This window comes from Procambarus clarkii, unplaced genomic scaffold (assembly GCF_040958095.1).
Source record: "Procambarus clarkii isolate CNS0578487 unplaced genomic scaffold, FALCON_Pclarkii_2.0 HiC_scaffold_560, whole genome shotgun sequence".
In the NCBI taxonomy this organism is placed as follows: Eukaryota; Metazoa; Arthropoda; class Malacostraca; order Decapoda; family Cambaridae; genus Procambarus; species Procambarus clarkii.
Window position 1 is genome coordinate 30,766 of NW_027189593.1, and position 23,745 is coordinate 54,510.

The following is a 23,745-nucleotide window of genomic DNA, read 5'->3' on the forward strand; positions in this document are numbered from 1 at the left end:
GAATTTTATGTTTCTCTTCAACTGTCAACTTCTTATAATATTTCTTTTTTTCGCTTTCGTAATGTAGAATATCTTTTAATATTGGATTACATTGCTGCATAAAAAAGGTACATTTTGGTATGTGATCTAATAGTTTCAATACTTCACTCCAATCATAAATAGTTGGTCTTGTATCAGAATTTGTATTATTTGATGATTTGTACAGGGGAAGTGGTAGGATATAAAAAATTTGGTTCATCTCACTACTGCTACTGCCGCTGATGATATAACATTGAGAAGAAGCAATAAAATATCGAGGTATATCCAAGATTTTCATGTTGGCATAAAAACTCTTTATAGAATTTAGAAGACTATTCTGAATAAGACTTCGTTTCTTGTAATTATTATTATTATTATTATTATTATTATTATTATTATTATTATTTGTAGAATCAGTAGTTTTTTTTTTGACTCTACCTTTGGCTGAAGGAGAAGGAAGGTTTGAGTTTGAATTCGATGAAGAAATTGATGAGGTTATTGATGGAGAAGGTGATAACGGAGGAGGAGGTGGTAATAAGTTGCTGTTGGATTGTAGTGGTGTTGGTGGTAAGGTAAGTGAAAGAAACATTTCATTTTCCAGTAATTGTGGTGGTTGTTGTTGTTGTTGTAGTATGCTATCAATTAAAATAATTTGACGTGCAATGTAAGCTAGGTCTGGTGCTAGTAAAGAAGAATTTATGTGATTATTAGCTACAGACCACTTCTTAGTAGTATTATCCCAAACATTAATCTGGCGCGAATTCTTATCACATATAATAGGTTTATATATAGCTAAAAAATTGTTATATTCCGTTATACCAAAATTCTGTAGGAAAGAAAAAGCTATTATAATCCGAGGAATTTTAGTAGGACGTGAATTACTATTAGCTGATGGTACTACCCGATAAGTGTCACTGTCAAACTCTTCCACATTTATATTCATGACAAAATCCAATCTTTGAGAATCAATTTTTTCTACTAGATCAAAAGCTTCTTTCATTGATACCACATCACTAACAATTAGAAGATTTAGAAGACACAAAATTATCCAATCTTCTAATTCTTCTTTTACTTGCTGGTGTTCCTGATATCGGTTAAGAAGATAGATGATTTCATAAAGTGGTCCAGTATCTAAGTGATTAAAATTTAAATCTCTAATTATTTTGGCTATAAAATAATTGTAGTCAGGAAATGTCATTCCCAGGGACTTTTGACGGATCTTTTTAACATATAACAATGCTAAAAGATACAAGACAGTGTGAAGATGTTGTTTACTCTGCAAACATAAACGGGTTATATGTTCAATGGTAAATGGCTGAATTCGTTTCAAGAAAGAATTGGTATCTCGACTGATATTGCTACTGGCAACTGTTCCGCGAATAGATGTTTGCCTTAAAGGTTGAACTGTAAACACTTTTTCAATACGATTTGCTGTCATTTGTATTTTATCGTAGTCAAAGTTTGCCTCAGCGTCATTGTCATTTGTAAGAAGAATCAGGTAATGCGGAATTTCGTTAATATGTATAAAACTATTTGGATATTTTTCAAGTATAATTAAGAGTTGGTTATTCTCTTCTTGTTGTTCCTCTTGAAAATGAAGAGATTTATATATAGAAAGTTTATATTCCTTACTAAGTGTAACAAAAAATAAACCCACTATAATTTTATTGATAATATTGTTAACATTGGAAAACATGAAAAAATCTTCTTCTGTTATATCTGGTATTTTTTCTTCATCTCTCTCCCTAGAATTATCATAATTTTCATATATAGTAACATAATTTTCGGCGTCATCAATATTTTCTTTGTTTTGCATAAATGTTTGAACATTTTTCTGAAAAACATCCAGAGCATATGTATCATCATCCAATCCGATAATAGTTGGGAATCCTCTAATGGATGAAGGTTCATGATATTTACAGATATTAAATAAGTCAAAAACTTCACCCATACTTGATAAAATATATGAGGGTGGTGAGTTTGACATATCGTAAATATTATTTTTGTGGAAAACAGCATATGGTAAATAGGTGCAGTCCATTTCGTTTAAAGGTGTTTGCAGTTGAATTTTTTGAGAGCCAAAAATACTATAATTAGTAGTAATATCTACGAGGGTAGGTAAGAGTTCTTTACATGAATTGGACATTAGGGCAAAATCATAATAGGAAAGAGTTAGGTGGGGTATTTCAAGATGAAATCCTTGAGTAAACGTTTGTGATTTACCTAAAATATAAATTGGTAGCCAGTCTAGACCTAAATAATAAACAATATGAGAAACAAGTTCATATATGACATAATTTGTATTATAATAGATCTGTCCATTAACAATGGATGTTGTTAATTGTAAGGATGACCCTGATTGTTTAAGTGTTAGATATTCTAGGTACTCAGCTGTCGATAAACGAAATGATTCAAGAGTACACATTTTTTTTAAATCAACATCCAAGATAAAATGTATATAATCTAAACTAGGTAGACGTATGACATGGGAACCACTTATAGTGTTTGTCTCCCAAAATCTACGATATAAATGATGAACTGTTCCATTTGTTAATAAAATCAAATCAATTTCTCTTTTCCCACACATATCTGTTAGTGATCCAAAACCATATAAACTCGTCTTATTTTTTCTTGATGAAGTACAACTTATAGTTTGAAGATCACGAGTTATTTTATTAAAAGTCCCAGTATTGGGATTGATATGTGAGTCTTGATAAGTTCGTTTTAACGGATCATAATTTTGAATAAGTGGATTAGTATAATATCGATCATTCATTTTAAAGAGCAACATAGTGAAATTGTAGTATACTTATAGATGGGAAAATCTTTTTTTTTTTTTTTAATTTAAAATAATATACATCTGTCTTTAGCTAATAGGGAAGCTTTTGTGAGACGTTGGTCGAAAGGAATTTTGGTATTGACATTGCTCACCGATATAGTGTCCATTATCCATACAAGCACATATGGTGGTTATTAAATTAGTTTCCCCAACATAATTAATAGGAAATCCTCCATTTAAACATTTATGATCAGTGTCATAATTACAAACACTATTAATGCAAGTAACTCCTAAAGAAGAAGAGCAAAATGTTTGACAGTCTTCATTTTTCTGGCATGCTATATTGTTAATAGTACAATCCATCTTTCTTGTAATCTTTTCATATGGAGGGTGTGACATTAATATTAAATTAGAGTCTATCTTTGGATTATTACTCATATTTTTCTTATAAATGTAATTTAATATTATTGAAGAAAGAATTAAACATATGAATATAATATAAAGTTTCTTTCATTTTTTTCTGACCACAGATAACAGATAAAAATACATTTGCCAATTGAACAAGACACTTTCAATTACTAATTTGAGTATGTTAAGAGGTGGGCGTTGTTTTTTTGTATTTAGTTTTCGATCATGGATAATAGCCCATTCTAAATTCCCAATGATAGATGTTGGAAATGGCATTAATGTTGACAATATATAATTGACTAAAAGACGTGTCAAACGACCATTTCCATCTGAAAAAGGATGGAGAGTAAGCATTTCTAGGATAAACCATGAAATTAATTTAAAAATCCATTCAAATTCTTCCTCTGGCCCTAAAAATGTGAATATTTTTTGGGTCAATGTAGAATTGTAATTGTCCAAAATAGCCAAAATACGATTTTCTCCATCCTGAATTGAATGGATATGTGGATATACATACAAACCCTTGACACTTGTGTTATTACTAATCTTTGTACAGCGTATATTGGTACTTACATAACCACATTTTTCGGGTGATAACAATCCTCTCATTAATATTTTGTGTAAATTTAAAACACAAGTTTCAAGATCAATTAAACCTAATAAAGTGTACATATCCTTATCTCCTACTATCTCTTCCTTAATCTTTTTATGACCTCTAATGAAATTTAAATATTCTATTGCTCTTAGTAAGTTTCTAACCTCTCTAACTTTCCAATTAGTGATTAGAGTTTTCTTCTGGTTGTGTGGCCAAATCCCAATATTTTCATGTTTCATTAAATTAGTTAAAAAACCATATTCCATGGTTTTTACAACTAACCCTTGAACTTTTTTATTATTATCTAGACCTAAATATATTTGTTTAAATTTATTAATTTCAGATACTTTATTTTTTAAGTTTAGGCTTAATTCATATGAAAAAAACATCGTTTATATATTTTAAAAAAAAGTTAAACAAGCATAATATACTATTATTTTATCTTTATGTTAAACGAATAAAATAAAAAGTGACACTTTTTTCTTTGTTTTAGGGTTCGGATTTACTCTGTGAGCACACTGCACAACCTAAAAACTACAAGATGTCTCAATGCCAGTTGTATACACATGCATGATTCTCCAGCCTGTGGGATTCTTCTGCTTTATTGTTTTCAATGGCTCCAATTAAGAACAACGTGAATCGTCGAGATCCACTCCCCAGTGTGCCACCAACCACCTTTACATCAGAAGAACAACTCTATGATGGTCTCCCTAAATATTTTATATTAAAGGGGACTCATCTGTACTCTAGTATAAGAACACTGACTTATGTTCAAGAATACCATAAGAGAATAAAAAAAATTATCTCCCTATCCTATCCAGAATTGGAAGATAAACAAAAATATAAAATATGGATAATTAATGATCAGTTGGAAAAATTATCCACATTTTCTTACGTGGATAATAACAATGGTTGGTACATTTGCATAAAATGTAATGGCATATTTATATCATTCCAGAAAATAATAGATCATGAGTGTAAGAGAGCACCATTTATAGTATATACAACTACATTAGATAAAATTAATGAAATATTATATATAATAAAGGCAATGAAAAAAAAGGATAAGCATGATGATGATGATGATGATGATGATATCGATGATGATGATAAATCTTTTGAAGAGTCAGCCTTTTTATTTAAAACCAAGTATGAAAATTTAAAGACTCAAATATCAAGAAATAAACAAACTTTCATACATGAAGGGTTTAGATTCAAGAATGAAATCATTCCAATTATTGAATGTAACTGCTGTGAAGTAAAATTCCCACTTCAAAAGTATAGAAATAATATACTGAAGATAATCGACTTACATAAGAATGAAGTGAAACCCAAATGTTCTGCAAAGAATATGAATTTGACAGAATCTTTTAAAATAATACTGGAAAGTTTACATTACATAATTAAGAACCAATTTCAGTATAAGAATTGTGATATAGATAAGAATAGATTATCTAGAATTATCCTACAAAAAATAATTTCATCTGGTTTTATACATCAAGATAAACGGGAAGTTTTAGAAGACTACTTTTTAGGTATACAAATCAGGAATTTATTCAAAAACGAAGGAAATGGAAATATTCTTCCCTCAGTCACTAAAACTACAACTAACATTACTGAATCAGCAACTACATCATTATTATTACATGATGATAAGGATAATGAAGATGATAGAAAAAGAAGAAACAGCAGAAGTAGAAGTGGCAACAGAAAAGACATCAGCATCATAAGAGGCAGCAGCAGCAGCAGAAGAATCAGCATCAGAAGAGACAGCAGCAGCATAAGAATAGGCAGCAGCAGCATAAGAAGAAGCAGCAGCAGCAGCAGCAGCAGTAGAGGCAGCAGTAACAGTAACAGTAACAGTAGTAGTGATGGTGGTGGCAGTGGTAGTAGTAGTAGTAGTAGTAGTAGTAGTAGTAGTGGTGGTGGTGGTGGTGGCAGTGGTAGTAGTAGTAGTAATAGTAATAATAATGATGATGATGATGGTGATAGTGATAACAGTAAAGAAGATAATAATGAGCATGATACAGGCAATAAGGAAGAATTAGGGTCATTGACAAACAAAGATTTAGATAAATCTGCTACTTCTACTACTACTACTACTACTACTACTACTACCACTACTACTACTACCACCACCACTAGTGCCACCACCACTACTAGTGCCACCACCACCACCACCACTACCCTGACCACCATCGTTGCCACTGCTGTTGCTGTTGCTGCTCCTGCTGCTTTGGAATCTGATGATGAAGAATCAGTTTTGGAAAATAAGGTGAAGCAAAATATAACAACATTTAAAAGAATTGCAAACAAAACTCAGGAAAATGGAGTTCATCATGTTCAACAACAACAACAGCAACAACAACAGCAACAACAACAACAACAACAGCAACAACAACAGCAACAACAACAACAACAGCAACAACAACAACAGCAACAACATAGAGAAGAAGATTTTTTGGATCAAATTCCTGATTTCATTGATGCCCTCTTTCCCTCAGAAACTAACACCACAAGAGGAGGAGAAAAAAATAACAACATTTATTTGCCATCTACTTCAAGCTCAAATTATCAACTAATATCAGAAACCACCAATTTACCAGCAGCCAATTTGAAGTGTAATTATCATCAACCTAACATACAAATTGAAGAAGAAAAAGAAACAGATCTGTCTTATATAATTGATAAATATTGTAGTAAAGCAGGTGAATCAATTAATAATGATTATCAACAACTAATGGTGTCGTTTCCTGAAAATACAATATTAAGTTCAGGTTTGAATGAAGATGCATATGTTAATCAACAACAACAACAACAACAAGATCAACAGTTTTCAAATACCTATTACAATGCACCTCCAAATTTATATCATGAACATTCATTGACATTCCTTAATCCAACAGTGTCACCATCTACCTCAGGAGCAGGAAATACATTACCCACTTTGGGTTTATCTCTAAATACAATTTCAAGTTCAGATTGGAATGAAGATGTATATGTTAATCAACCACAACAACAACCACAACAACAACAATTATTAGTATCTAAAGATCAACAGCTTTCAAATACAAATACAAGCTACAATGTACCTCAGATACATGCTGATGGAAATTTAAAGCATGTACATTCATTGCCACCAACAGTGTCACCATCTATCTCAGGAGCAGGATCCACATCTGGAAATTCATCATCCACTTTGGGTTTATTATCTCTTTCAAACCAAGATGAGAAAATAACAAGGGAAGTGAGTTTATTATCTCTTTCAAACCAAGATGAGAAAATAACAAGGAAGCGGAAAAAGGAAGAACGGAAAAAGAAAAAGAGGGAAGAAAAGAAAAAAAAGAAGGAAGAAAAGAAGAAGAAGAAGGAAGAGAAAAAGAAAAAGGAGGAAGAACTTTCTGCAAAGCGAATAAAATATTTGGTTATACAAACTATAAAACAATCATTCCCAATATTATCTGAAGAACCTCAAACCCCATTGACTTTGCCCTCATCATCATCATCATCATCATTATCATCATCATCATCATCATCATCATCATCATCATCATCATCCAAAAAAAGAAAAAAAAAGAAAAATAGTTGTTAACATTTAGTTGGTTTTGATTGTTAAGGTTTTAAAATTTTCTTCATTGTCAGTAATAAATAAAAGAAAAATTTGAATTAGTTAAACCATGTACTGTATATATTTTTTAGTACAAATTAACAAATTTATAGATCTACTAAAGAATTGGAATCTGCTATGAAATATTTTTACCATATGCAGCAAAAATAGAGCTGTATAGTCCTTCGAATGTAGAAGCTGGGTGTAGTGGAGTTTCGAGAATATAATAAGTTTTTTTGTTACAAAAGAATAAAATGAAACCTTTTTTCGAGGAACATTTTACTTTCATCCTAGACTGAGAGAGTGTGCTAGCCAAAGCTCCTCCGTTTTAAAGCTATTTATTATACATTATGGATGTTTTAATGATTGAACTAGTTGAAGCTCTGAGGACAGAATTAAATTACCTACGGGACGAAGTACAGCAGTTGAAAGAGCATCAGGCGAAAAGAAATGAGGAGACCAGCTTTAAAAAAAACACTTGGAAAGTTGTTAAGGATAGAGGTCTTAAGAAAACTTTGGTAATAAATTATCTATCAGCTCACCCACAAGATGAAATTCATTCAGATTACAGTGCTTAAAGTAACAGTTACCTAATTTTTAATTAAAGCTCTTCTAACGTTTGATCTGGCTGTGCTTGTTCTGCCTGACTTGTCATTGGGTGTGCTTGTTCTGCCTGACTGACTTGTCACTGGCTGTGCTTGTTCTGCCTGACTGACTTGTCACTGGCTGTGCTTGTTCTGCCTGACTTGTCATTGGGTGTGCTTGTTCTGCCTGACTGACTTGTCACTGGCTGCGCTTGTTCTGCCCGACTTACTTGTCACTGGCTGTACTTGTTCTGCCTGACTGACTTGTCACTGGCTGTGCTTGTTCTTCCTGACTTACTTGTCACTGGCTGTACTTGTTCTGCCTGACTGTGACTTGTCACTGGCTTTATTTACTTAAATCATTATTACCATTGAGATGTTGAGGGTAATTATAACTGTATATAATTAAAGTCAGAATCATCCTTTATTAACTTATTTACCTTAAATTAAACCTCACATTAGTACAAGCCAGGAATTTTTTGGGGGTGCCTAATTTAAAAAATCAAAACTATTAATAATGTCATCAATTCTCATTATATATTTCTACACAATAATAACTCCAATAATCATATGTCTATTCTCATATAAAAATGAACAGTAGACCTAATAAAAATGGGCACACTAGATGTTTGTACATGAATGTATTTTTCATTTAAAACACTTTTAATAACCATAGGAAAGTTGGAACCAAACATTATCACTAGTCGTCCTTTGAAATTTTTAAGTATACTAACGATAGTCATATAAAAATTCCCAATTGGTTCATTGATTATAAGTATATTGGCATTTGAATATTCTTTATTAATACAAGTTTCTTTAACTATATGCCTAATATACCCGTTTGGTAACCATTTAACTGCAGTTATATAATCTAATCTTTCTGTGTTTTCTGTTGGAATAATGCTCACACCTCGATTCAGCAAAAAACTCTCAACCCATCCACCACGAGCATAAATAGACACCACAGTGTCCTTTGGGTTTATAAAACTCATTATTTCATCAAGTTCCTTCTTGGTAAGTATATGCTTTCCAAAAATAAAAATGTGCTCTTGCCAATAACAATCGTTAGCATAATTACAAATATTTTGAAGATGTTCTAATCTTATTTTTGATGCACAATTTAAGACAGTAGATTTCGGCTGGAAATAAGCAATCTCACCTTGCCAAGATAATCGTTCATCTTCAGAAAAGAAAGATGAACGTGGATAACCATCTATTGGTAGTTCAGGGTGGAATTGAGGTGAAAATTTATTATTTATATGATGTCCCCAGAATGGAACATGTGCAACTGAAAGATCTTGCAACAGAATGTGATCTAAATCAACTTCAATATTTACTAACTTAGGTAGAGAGGATTTCTTTTTCTTTGGGTGTATCATTAACATTATTAAATGTAAAAATGCACCATGAAATAAATCTGTTTGGTTGCCTTCAGGAAATTCTTTGATTATTATGATATATGTACTGTAAAATAGAATAATTAAATAAAATAAAGTTAATATAACCTGATAACAGTTCATATAAAAAAAAGGAGTAACATTAATCCCATACTTAAAACCATATAATAACCATGTACTCCATAGATTAATTTCCACATAAAATAAGTAATCATTAAACATGCTACTAGAAATAAGACATTTGTGTCATCTATAGTACATATACCAATTCCTAAGCAGAAATATATAACCATATATTGAACTTGCTTCCTGCAAACTTCTCTGTTTCTTTCACATATTAGGCAAAAAAGAAGTGCAACAAAATTCACTTCTCTAAGCCCTGAATAATACCAAAAAAGACCACAAAGAACTGTCCACAGGTTAAATATGTGTGTACTATAAACATCATCTAAATACAGTTGAATTTCATATGAAAGTGGTTGCCAAATGAAATCTTCTAACAGCAACATCATGATGATAATGATGATGATGATGGAAGCCAATCAATAAGTCTATTCTTACTTAAACATCCTGTAGACAAAAGAAAAAAATATGATTTAGATTATTTCCACACCATACAACACATACATACATAAATCAACGATGTTTCTTATATTTATAGACTTCCCCATCTTTATATATATGAAGATCAATAGTTCGAAGAATATCCCCTAAACATTCTAAATTGTTTTCAGATTTTGTTTTAGGAAGGCAGTTTAATCTTTTAAGATTTTGTTTGGGGAGAGAACAGAGAAGAATAGTCTCTAACCAATTTACACATTTAAATTTTTTCATAAGTAAATTATACAAATTATATATAACAATTCTTGTTACTTCATTGACATATTTTACAGTAGGTGATCGATTATATACATTACTTAAATTATCTTTTAGGTCATATATATCGGTATGGGACAGAGGAATGGGTTTAATACATCTTTCATTCAATATAGGTTTTCTAATTAGAGAATAAGGTATTTTTCCTTGTATAATCCAAATAGATTCCATAAGAGCCCATCCTTGATATCGTAACGTATTTTCTAAGAGAATAATGTATAATTTGATAATATGAATTCTTTTTAGGAGTTTGTATAAATAATAACTAAATTGTCTTCGAATAAAATCAAGAATAAATTCACATCGGTAATGATCCCATTTTCCATTTATTATTAAAAACCCAATATTTTGACATATATCTATATATGTGTCAAACATAACTGATATAATATTATTAAATTCACTATCTAACATATCAAACATTGGCAAATAAATATGCTTTATATTATAATTATAAAGATTAATTGAATAATTTAATATATCAATAAAATATTTACCAACTAAAATTTTAACTTGTGAATCAGTAATAACATCTCCCATTATTTTTTTATTTAATAAAAAATCAAATGGTATGGTAAATAAATTTGTTTTTGGTATACGACTACACTCAGGAACAGTACTTACTGTGATTACAGGAACAGATGAACTGGTCTATAAACCCTCATAATTTGCCTGTTTATATACCTTCCATCCCAGGTATACAATAATTACTATCTCTATTATAATCTCATTTGTGTTATTATTATCTTTCCATAAAATATAGTGAGACTAAGACGTGGAGGTAGGGGAAGGGGGATGGGGGTGCATCCAAGAATCTCTCTATCAAGTCGATAATATGGCCAGATTCTCTACGTCCTTATTTTTGCAAGCGTCCATGAACACATCATCTTCTTCATCAGTGAAGTGTCGCTACTGCCATCCTTGACCCCGACTCAGAACTTAATTTAACCCCCCATAAATATAAAAATTGGTGTTCTATGATAATGTATAAATACTATAAACCTCATTGAGATGGTAACTAAAATACAAAGTTAGTTGGTATAGTTTGACAACCTGTTGTAACATATCTATATTTATAATATAATAATTAATATATTGTCAGTTTAAATGTACATTTTTTTATATAAAATAGGATGAAATAAAATATTAATATACAGTTATTCCTCATCATTGATATTTGCACATTGAGCACATATTAAATCAAAACTATTAAAACGTGTAAATCTTACCGCTACCATATCACACCAATTGATTTTTTGTTTTAGAGCAAAATATTCATCCTTTAGAGATTTAGAACAATGAAGACAGTAGTGGCGTTCACTTATATTAATTTCATTAAATGTCGCCAATTGTTGTCCAAGAATTGTATTAATATCTTTTTCAAATGAATTATTCAATTCAATTTCCAATACATCAAATTTTAAATTGTTAGTGATTGTTGCAATCATATGATGTTCACAAATTACATCTTTTCCTTTAAATAATCGAACTAATGAAAATGTTGGCATAGTTTGAAATGTTATTAACATATCTGTATAAATGATATAATAATTATAACTTGGATGATATTCACCATTAAAGGTGCATTTTGTTTTTAACCAAAATATAAAATCTGGTGTTCTATGATAAGATAATGCATAGGCACTATAAATCTCACTGTAAGTTAACGGAGGTGGTAACCAACAATTGCATTCACCATCATATTCATGTCGGTCATATAAATTATATATAGAGAGAACATCATCTAGAAATCTTTGAAAACTCCCATCTATTGTAATAACACAAAATTTTTCCATATAAGAATTACAATAATGGTCATAACAGTACATATATATACTTGAAATAGATGAACAAATAACTAAAACATTGTCTTCACAACTCCTTTCTTGCACCTGACACATTTCAGTACTTACAGGAATTATAAAGTTTCGTAGTCCCAAAATACAATACATAATCCAACATAAATCCTGATTCCTCTTACTTACCATTAGTAGATATACATTAATATTTAAATTATAACAGGGTTTATTTTGTTCAGATAAAATGTTTCTAAATTTGATTACTGAAATTTCTTTCAATTTTTGTCTCCAGTCTTCCTCCCTATTAATATCAGAAGAATCTGGCATAAGCACCAATACATCAAAAGAAAAAGAATTAAACATAGAAAATGAACAAATAGCATTTTGCGGTAACTGTTGTACAAGTGGTGATTGTGGCTGCGATTCGATAATTAAAAATTGCAAAGATGAATGCCGCTTTACTATCTTCAAAACTATACTGACTATATCCACTCCAGGAACATAATCGACACGTGTAATTTCACCTTTACTTGGAACATGATTGATTAGAAGGGCCTGTTCACAATAATATGTTTGTTCTGACGATTGAAGAATTATATTTTCTGTCAGATAGAGTGCAGAATGTACCTTATAATGATTAATATTAGATTGCTGTAAGTTTTGAAAAGAAAAAAGAAAAATAACTGTATATCCATAAAAAATATCCAGAACAGTTGATGTGGGATACATTCGAAGACAAATATTTAACAATTGTAAAATTTCATCTGTATCCCGAGAGAACATTGTCATAGCTGTCACTAAAGACCACACATTGTTTTTGTTTATCATACCTTTTAAAGGATGATTAACACTCGTCATTGTTTTTAATGTTGATGTAAACATAGGATGATCATTCAATAACTCAAATAGTTCAGAGTCTTTTTTTTCTTGACCCATTTTCGACCAGTTATTCATTTTAGTCTCGATCATCTTTAGAAGGCCTCTCATACAGTATCTTCCATCGGTTATGTTGTATTTAATGTAACATAATTGTTCCACAATATAGGATGCATTGTAAAGAGACAAATTACCATCTTCATTGCTATGTAGAAGTGGACTAGGGAAAAGAGTATATGAATCCCATATTAATCGATGATAAAGAGTGCGGAATGGCATGTATGACGAGTCAAGAATAACATGGCTCCAAATTTTACAAACTCTGGAACAAATAATTAAAAAATGACGATATGGAACAAGTGCAAATATGTTTTCTAATAACACCTGTGGTAGGGACGACATTTTGGGGATTAGAGTTTGCATCAACACCTGTTGTATTACAGTGTTCAGTAAGCAAAACAGTAAGTAATTTAAGTATGGTAGTAGTAGTAGTAGTTTTTTTTTTTTTTTTAATCAGGGACTCAAATCTCTTTTTTTTCAACTATCCATCAGGGTGTTTGTGACTGCTGTCACATCTGCACACGTTCAATGTTGAATATACTATCCAATATCATTGGATACTAACCAGAAAACTAATCAATATCGACATAGTATAGAGTATATAGTATAGTGCTGGATACTGGAAAACAATCCAACATTGAATGACTCATTCAATATTGAATGGTATTCCAATATTTAATATAATATCCAATATCACTTAATACTGGAAAACTACTCAACAGGATAAAAACAATAACATATTTGACTTTGGTTGCATAATTACTTTATTTTTTAAAAATATCTGAATTAAAAATCATATAATTAAAAAAAGAGAAAATTAAGAATGAATAATCTACTGTCAACAATTATTATGTTAATAATATTAATTATTTTCCTAACAGTTATAGTAGTCATTAATTCACGGAAAAAATCTAAAAATACTAAAAAATTATATAAAAAGGAAAACAATTACAATTCCATCAGCCATGACACAACACCAAAGTCCATTGAGCTAATAAAAGATGTAGGAGGAGGAGTGGGAGGGGAATTACACAACGTAGGAGTAGTGGGAGGGGAATTATACAACGCAGGAGAAGGAGTAGAGTTACATGATGCAGGGGAAGGAGGAGCGGAAGAATTACAAGACGATGGAGAGGGAGGAGGAGGAGGAGGAGGAAGAGGAAGAGAATTACAAGACACTGGAGAAGGAGGAGTAGGAGGAGAATTACATGATGCCGGAGAAGGAGGAGGAGGAGGAGGAGGAAGAGGAAGAGAATTACAAGACACTGGAGAAGGAGGAGTAGGAGGAGAATTACATGATGCCGGAGAAGGAGGAGGAGGAGGAGGAGGAAGAGGAAGAGAATTACAAGACACTGGAGAAGGAAGAGGAGGAGGAGGAGGAGGAGGAGGAGGAGGAGGAAGAGGAGGAGGAGTAGGAGAATTACAAGATGTCGGAGAAGGAGGAGGAGGAGGAGAAGGCGGAGTAGAATTACAAACATGTGAAAATGAGTCCTCTGGCGTTCCTCACGTCATCAGTCAAATGGAATCCGTCGAACAACCTCATGAATTACTTCAAGAATTATTACAATCCTCCACAGATTCGTCTAAACTTCGAAAATCCCAAATGAAATTCAAACTTATAGAATCATTATTCTCGCCATTTATCGAAGACATAAAAACTTATAAAGGTCTCTTTATTGTTCCCAAACCACCAATTTCGTATAATCCTAAAACTATTACTGAAACTGATAAGACACTAATTCAACCCTTTAATAAATTCCTTAGTTATTATGATGAAATCCACAACTTTACCAATGGTTATTCTGCATATTACATAAATAAACTATATACAAATTCTAATATTGATAGGGGATATTATACAAAAAATCCAATTATATTAATATTTCCATGGAATTTCCATAATTTCACACCTGATATTTATACAGATCGACGTGAAATAAAAGACGTCAAATTAAAGAACAATTTAGAGGCATCACGTAAAAAATGTCGAAAGGAAGGAAAACGATTTTACATGAACAAATTGTTGATATCATGTACCCATGCTGCAAGTCAAGATATATTTAATTGTGGATTTTATTCGGACAGTTTCCCAATGAAAGAAAATTCACTACTCCCATTCGTGGTTATGAAACTTGAACTCGAAGACGGTCATAATGAGGTGGAATGTAAAATGTTAGCTAAGAATATTAATTCCTCAGACACATTTGCTAGCATTAAATTTAACATTTATGTGGAAGTCGAGAAAGAAGAACAAACAAAAGAATCACATGGAGGAGGAGAATTACAAAATGCAGGAGAAGGAGTAGGAAAGGTAAAAACTTCACAAACAGTAGAAGGAGGAGGAGGAGGCGGAGGAGGAGGAGGAGGAGACCCACAAACAGTTGGAGGAGGAGAAGGAGGAGGAGGAGGAGACCCACAAACAGTTAGAGGAGGAGAAGGAGGAGGAGGAGGAGGAGGAGACCCACAAACAGTTGGAGGAGGAGGAGAAGGAGGAGGAGGAGGAGGAGGAGGAGTAGGAGACCCACAAACAGTTGGAGGAGGAGAAGGAGGAGGAGGAGGAGGAGGAGGAGGAGGAGGAGACCCACAAACAGTTGAAGGAGAAGGAGGAGGAGGAGGAGGAGGAGGAGGAGGAGGAGACCCACAAACAGTTGGAGGAGGAGAAGGAGGAGGAGGAGGAGGAGGAGGAGACCCACAAACAGTTGGAGAAGGAGAAGGAGGAGGAGGAGACCCACAAACAGTTGGAGGAGGAGGAGAAGGAGGAGGAGGAGGAGGAGACCCACAAACAGTTGGAGGAGGAGAAGGAGGAGGAGGAGACCCACAAACAGTTGGAGGAGAAGGAGGAGGAGGAGACCCACAAACAGTTGGAGGAGAAGGAGGAGGAGGAGGAGGAGGAGGAGACCCACAAACAGTTGGAGGAGGAGAAGGAGGAGGAGGAGGAGAACCACAAACAGTTGGAGGAGGAGGAGGAGGAGGAGGAGGACATAGAACCCCCCACCGAAAAAAAGATAAAAAAAACTGGATTCAGTTTAGTGGAAGAAAACTTATTTATCTTGACCCAGACGCTGGTCTTATAGAGTCATTTTAATTTTATTTACTCTGATATATAAAAGGCCCGGAGATTTTATATACTCTGGTATATAAAACGTCAAAAAAGTATATAAAACTATCAATTGAATATAAAATTAAAGGTTCCCACCAGGCTTCTGTGCTGGCTAGGGTTCAAGTCTCCTGGTGGGAAAGTGTTCTCAAGTTGTATAACTTCACTCTCGTGTTTAGGAGAGTTGTGAATCAAGCATAGACATAGTGTTCTCCCTTATTAACAGGGACTTGATGAAAAACGTAAAAATGATAGTCATCCTTAAGAATTATTTGACTCTAAAATTCAGGGATGGTCAACTTCTTGGGCTGCTCCCAAGAGAACTGTTGCCGTCCAAAATGTCCATAACACGACGTATCACTGTAAATTGGTCTCTTTAAGCCCAGCTCCTTGACAATATGTCCTAGTCGTAGATCAAAGTTGTGGTTAACAATCTTCAGAAGCTGTTTTGATGTGTACTGTGAGGTGCCATAGTGGAAGATGCTGATGCTTATGGGGTGCACAACACTAATGGCGTAAGATACCTGAACCAAACAGCGTCTACATAATTTGTTTTTCACCAGTGACTTGGCAACCCATCGGGCGGCATAGGCCGCTGAGCGGTCAATCTTTGTGTAATCTTTGCCAGAGAATGCTCCCCCGCCGTGAGCGCCCCACCCACCGTAAGTGTCAACGATGATTTTCCTACCAGTTAGCCCAACGTTACCTTGAAGGTCCACCCATGATGAATTCTCCGCAAGGGTTGATGTGGTATTTCGTTTGAGTATCTATATATTTTTCAGGAATAATGACCTTGATGACCTTCTCTATAACCTCGTCACGCAAAGCTTCGACAGTAATTTGTTCCGAGTGCTGTACAGAAGCGACAACAGTGTTCACTCTTTTGGGAATAACAGCTCCTTGATCGAAGGCATACTGGCATGTGACTTGAGTCTTACAGTCAGGTCGCGCCCACCAGAACGTCCCATCTCTTCGCAGCTCTGCAATCTTCTGATTGAGACGGTGTGCCAGCATAATAGTTAAGGGCATGCACTCATCGGTCTCATCAGTGGCATAACCAAACATCAGTCCCTGGTCCCCTGAACCAGTGTTGTCATCACTGCGCCCGATGTGTACACCATTAGCAATCTCCGCACACTTTTGCTCCAGGGCCAGAAGAATATTGCAGGTCTTGTAGTCAAAGCCCTTTCGTGAATCATCAAAACCAATTTTCTTAACAATATCACGCACAATTTGTTGATAATTAACTCGGGCCTTGGACGTAATCTCCCCACAGATCAGGATCATACCAGTTTTGGTACATGTTTCACAAGCAACTTTGGCTTCAGGGTCCTGGCTAAGATGGGCATCAAGCACTGCGTCGCTGATCTGATCGCAAATTTTGTCGGGGTGGCCTTCGCCTACGCTCTCACTGGTGAAGAGGAACGTCTCATGATCTCCATCCATGCTCTCAGCACACTATCCTGGGGAACGAAAATGTTACTTCTAAGTACTCTTGAATTTGGGACCAGGTTTCCTTGGCTAGATTTTAACTAAATAAAAATCCGTTATGTAAAGGAATATTATTAAAAACATTGACCTAATTGTGTGAAGAGAGAGAGAACGCAAACCTGGTCACGTGGAGAGAGAGCAACTGAGCAACTGTAAAGTAAGTGTGCAGCTGCTCTGTCTTATAACAAAACTGTGAGTCAAAAAAGAATATGGATCATTTATTTTATTTTGAAATGATTATAAACCATTAAAAAAAAACCATTATTACTCATTCTAATTGGAAGAGTGAATGTATAATTTGGTAACCTGTAATCCTTAACTCTTTATGAACATAATAATTCCATCTGGTGAAAGGGATAATAATAATATTGTGTTAATAATTATAGAAGTATTTACTTAGTCATATATAAAAATGTAATAGAAGGAACAATAAGATTTGAAATTCAATTCATATATTTCCAACCAGTCTCCAAGGTAAACAGCCTCTGTCAAATGGTAGATAAGATACATTATAAATCATCTTTATTATATGTTGTTAACAAAAAGCTGCTGTACGTGTGGACATTTGTATCCAAGATGTTTTTTCTCTATTATTAATTCTCTCCCGCAACCACCACATTCTCTTTTTTGGGGGTTTCATAATGATTGAGATGACGATGATGTTCCCTAATAATACTTCTAATTTCTAGAAGAGTCTTGGGTATGAAGTATTCAATATGGTCTCCCTCAGCGCCTTCAGCTGCCAACACATCTGCGCGTTCATTTCCATAGATTCCAACATGGGAGGGAATCCACAGGAACTTGACAACTCTTCCCTGGTTGGTTAGTACCTTCACAACTCTCTTAATTTCAGCGACTATTGAAAGATTCTCGTCCCGATCCTTATTTAGGCTTTGCAGTGCTGCTCTCGAATCGGTGCAAATCACTGCACCAGTAGTATTCTGTTCAATAATATACCTTAACGCCATAGCAATGGCAGTTAACTCTGCTTGTGTTGAAGAGGTATAGTTCTCAATGCGCGCTTTTTCCTCATTTTTGGGAGGAAAAAATACATCATCCTTCTTAATTACCGTGTATGCTGCACCCGCCCGGCCATTAATAGGATTAGATGACCCATCAGTGAAGATTTGATCTAGTTCATCTCCAGCTTCATTATAAATTTCCTTAAGATACTTGTGGCTTATTTCTTTGGGTACCATGTTGGTTTTTTTCTTTACCATATCATTGATGATAATCCTGCACGAGTCATTCAGGGGATCCACCCAGGGAGGTAATCTTTCTACAGGCATGAGCTCACGAGCTTGTTGAAGTAGGTGAAGATCTTCAAGGTAGCCGACTGCTCTGTGATGCCATTTTTTGCTTCTCTTGTTTCCCCCTGAAAGTAGCACAGAGCTCAATTTTTTTTTAGCCATGTCATTATAATGGGGATCTCTGGCAATCCTAATTGCAAGCTTAGCATTCAGTTCCACAATTCTTTCTTTAATACTGGGAAGGGATAATAACTCTTTTTGTAGATTGGACATTTCAGCAGTTTTTTTCTTTGGAACTCCAAGAATGATTGAAATGGCTTCATCCTGTATGCTTTCTAGCCTATTCATATCACTTTGTGAATAAGTACATAAAACAGGTGCTGCGTTGTCAATGACGGAGCGTACATAGTTTGTGTACATCATTTTAAGTACAGCAATAGAGGCTCCATGGCCATCATTCCAAGTCATAGCTTTCAGTTTCAGTTCCCTGAGTCGACTTTTGCATGTTCCTATGATTTGATTGAGCTCCTCTTTCTTTCCCTTGTTTGAGCCGACGGTGACGCCAAGATACCGATAGTGGTCAACCCATTCAAGTGTTACACCATTAATTTGCAGTTCTTCATTTTCTCTCCGCTTGCGATGGGAGTATGCTTTTGTCTTGTTTGTGGAGAGAGTGAAACCGAGCTCAATACATTTCCTTCCAAGGAGTTCAATGGCCTGTTTTATTTTATCAAAGGTGGGAGCTTGTATTAGGACATCATCTGCATATCCCACTAGTTGTGTTCCTTCAGGAAAATCAATATTGGCAATTGCATTCATAAGTACATTGAATAGTGTAGGGCTTAAGACTCCTCCTTGGGGGGTCCCGAGTTCCATATTCATTGTTCTTGAGATTGCTCCATTGAAGTAGACCTTAGCTTTCCTCCCTGTGAGGTAGTCTTCAATCCATTTCATGAGTCTCCCCTTGACACCCATACATGCAAGCTCGTCCAGGATCGCAATTCCCTGGGCTTTGTCGAAGGCTCCTTTTATGTCAACAAATACAGAGTACCTAGCCGTGTCATTAACCAGGTAATTAATTATACAATTGGCTGTGCTCCGTCCTTTGACATATCCATTGACTCCTTCCCCAAACCTACCTATTTTGTGTAACAGTCGTTTTAGGATGATCTTTTCCAGCATCTTGCAAGTACATGACACGAGACTGATAGGTCTGTAATTGCCAGGGTCATTCGGTTTTGGTATGGGAACAATTTTGGCGTGTTTCCATTGTGTGGGCAGAACTCCATTTAGGAATGATTTGTTAAACAATAGGAGTAGTGGATTCCCAGGCACTTCACACAATGCATTAAGTATGTCGTAGGTAATGCCATCCTCACCAGGTGCTGTAATTTTACCTCTCTTAACAGCCGCCCTTACTTCCTGGGCTGTGATAGGTTCTCCATATTCGTCCTCACTAGACTGTGCTCTCGCTATTCTAGTTCTTCTGTCATTCTGTAGCAGGAGCTGTTCCATGACGATTTCCGTTGAGAGGGAGGATGAGGATGCTGCCTTACTCCACATGTGAATTAATTCTTCAGCTTTACTCTGTGGATCTTTGCCTCGAGGCATTTTCTTCCGAGGGGGTCTTCGTCGAGGCGTACGGCGCTGAATTCTAAGACAACTTTCAATTTGGTGATTAAGGTCATCAACAAATGTATCAATATCTTCTGGGATTTGGTATTCCCTGAACCAGTCATTCATCCTGTCTATGAAGATTGGCTTCATATCTCGTCTGAGTGATAACCACCTTCTTTTATTTGACTCATTCTTTCTCAAATTGTTCATGTCGACAAAGGTAATCAGTGTGCCCGGTAGTCACAACATAAACTTTTGCCCAAGGTATATAATATGCTACTGACATCTGTGTCAAGTGAATTGAACAGGAGTACCTCCTCTTTTATATCCCTCTATAAATCAAAAAAAATATATTTTTTAATTTGTTTTCTTTTATTAATCCAATTATCCTTTAATTATCGAACATTGTAATTTGTTAATTATATATTGTTTTGAATGGGAAAGATGCTTACATACATACATACATACATACATATCTCAAAGGCATAGATTAGTTTAGTAAAGTTACTACAAAAAATTCAATATAATAGTAGTAATTAGGTTACATTTGTATACTACAGGACTTTAGGACTTTCAGTTGTGTGGGCCTAGCTAGTTTGTTTCCCCTTAGCTGGCAGAATACCACCCCCCTGCAACAGCATTTATAGGATTCATGGGGCATAGATAAGACCAAGGAGTATGCTTACCTCTACAATTACAACAAAATGGAAATTTTTGTTTCTTTGTACACTCTTTAGAGTCATGTTTATTACCACAGTACTTACACCTGGGGTCGTACTGACATTTCAAAACCAAATGCCCCCAATAATAACACTTCAGGCATAATTTTGGCTTCTCTTGGTATTTTGAAACTTTTCTATAGCCTAGTCCTTGTACAAAAATTTTTTTAGGAGCCTCACCTTTTATTAAAGCTATAACCTGACTTTGTTTTTTATAATGAACAATGTTTCTCTTTACCCAAACAACACTGTCATTGTAAAGGAGATGATCGGGATCCAAGTAAGTTGGATATTTGAAAAGTATGACCTTTGTGAAAATACCTTCTTCTGGAACAACCATCACAATATTCTGAAAGCCATCTGTAGTTAAATGTTTAACTGCCTCTTCTGTTCCAACTGTGATATATGGCTGCTGAAGACCCTGACCCTCCTTGAACACTGGTTTAAAATCTGAATACTCCATAGCTAAACGTACAGTCCACACCATCTTTTCATTGAAGTTCAGTAGGACATGTTTTAGGAAATAACAACCGCCTCCTTAGGCAGACCGCCTCAGTCATTTCATTAACACATAAGTTACTCACTCTTATCACTGTAATCGTTGAGAATCACTAATTCACACTGTATATTTAGCTAGTTGTTTGATTACTACTACTACTACTAATTTCTGTTGATTCCCAAAAAAAAAAAAAGTTTGCGGCACAGGGGCATTTGGTATACTCAATGTCCTAAACTTCCTCTAACAAATTAGGAATAAATATTCGTTCATAAATTAGTTGTGAAATTCGATCTCTCTTTTTCACAATAAAATATACTTTAGAATAACTTGAAGAGAACCACAGAAACATTTCACTATCAATGACACCATCCCTAACATCAATGTGATTAAAAACAAAAAAACAAAAAAAAGTAAGACCAGATCTTGGAGCTATTCTTCATAACAACCTTCTGGTACTTTTACTTGAATATCTATCTTGATTACACCTTTTCCTTGTGCTGGCACAGTAACATCGTAGGCAGCACTGAAGCAAAAGGTAGATTGTTAATTAAAATATATTACATATTTGGTAATTAAAATATATTAAATCTAAATAAGTCATAAATTAAAAAAAAAAAAAAGTAAATTCCAACTATACCTGTACAAGTCATATCCAGCAGCTAGTGTAGATCCAAAATGAACATAATATATGCAAAGAAAATGTGGTGGTAACAGAAAAGAAGTTCAGGTAGGAGAGATATATATCTGTGTTTACTCTCACTCCGACAGAATTAATAATCTCATTAATATTTCTACTCCTTTTATATGTTCCTTGAGGTGCCAGTTACCACCAGAAACAAGTAAAAAATTTGTTTAAAGATTTGGTCAATGTTCCAATACACTTTTTAGTTTTCAAAAAACGTCTGAAAATGAATGTCTGGAGTTATCAAATCTAAAGCTGATATATCTTTGGTAAACTGTTCCAACAAATGTTCATCCAGGCTGGTTATGCTTTTAAATACAGTTCCACATTCAAAACAAGTAAAAAAGTTGTTTAAAGATTTGGGACTGATTTGCTGTTTGTTTCCACATATATCATATTTTTTTTCACTATTTGTTTTCAAAGGCTGAATCATGTGTATTGATTTCAAATGTAGGGTCAAGTTATATTCATCCCTAAATCTATTCCCACACAATTGACATTTTAACCGTTTTACTCTGTGTGTTCCCATATGTCTAGTCAAGTCGCATTTTTTAAGGAATTTTTTTCTACATACGTCACATGAAAACCATTTTTCTCTAATGTGTTGTTTGTTTGTTTTTTCACATTCACTGCACTTTGGAGTTTTACCAGTATGAATTGTAAAAAGGATAGTCTTCTTTGTGTGAGTTGTGAAATGGACTGTTAGTGTTCTCATTGTACTATATTTTTTTCCACATACATCACATAAAAAAAAGTTGTTTGTTGTATGGGTTTTTGTTTGATCTGTTGTATGGGTTTTTGTTTGATCAAGTGACATCTCTAAGAGAATTATCTCACTTCCACCTGAAAAGAAAATAAAATAAATTAATTTATATAATTATTCTGATTTATAATATATACATTGACTCTTATTACATTATAGTAATATGATATACTTTATTTTTATTACTTAATAATTAACTTTGTTATAATTAACTTTGTTATAATAGACTTAAGTAAATTATACAACATACGTATGGGGTTGGGGTTGAAGAAACATTAAATGTTGAATGTGCTTTTGATTGTGTGATTGTTGTTTTACTACTCAGAATGAAGTGTCCAAGAAGTATGGCGAACCTGTAATGATTTGCATAGCCTGGCAAACTCTCTTATATACCAATCCAGTCAGACTGATACAGACTTGAGAGGTATTTTCATTATGTTTTTGTAATTATTTAACTGATCAATAACCATTTGAGAATATATTTTTTCTCTCTCTCTCTCTCTCTCTCTCTCTCTCTCTCTCTCTCTTCTCTCTTTTTCTCCTACCCTATGTTATATATTTATATATTTACAATGAAGGGAAGAGAAGAGGATGACTCACTGGGATGTGTTTTGTCAAAGAAAAACCC

General features: G+C 34.1%; 1 pseudogene; it reads right to left on the reverse strand.

Moving 5' to 3' along the window:
- Positions 1-16,386: 16,386 nt before the first annotated feature.
- On the reverse strand, positions 16,387-20,580 carry LOC138361652 (S-adenosylmethionine synthase pseudogene; annotated as a pseudogene).
- Between the last annotated feature and the right edge of the window lie 3,165 nt (positions 20,581-23,745).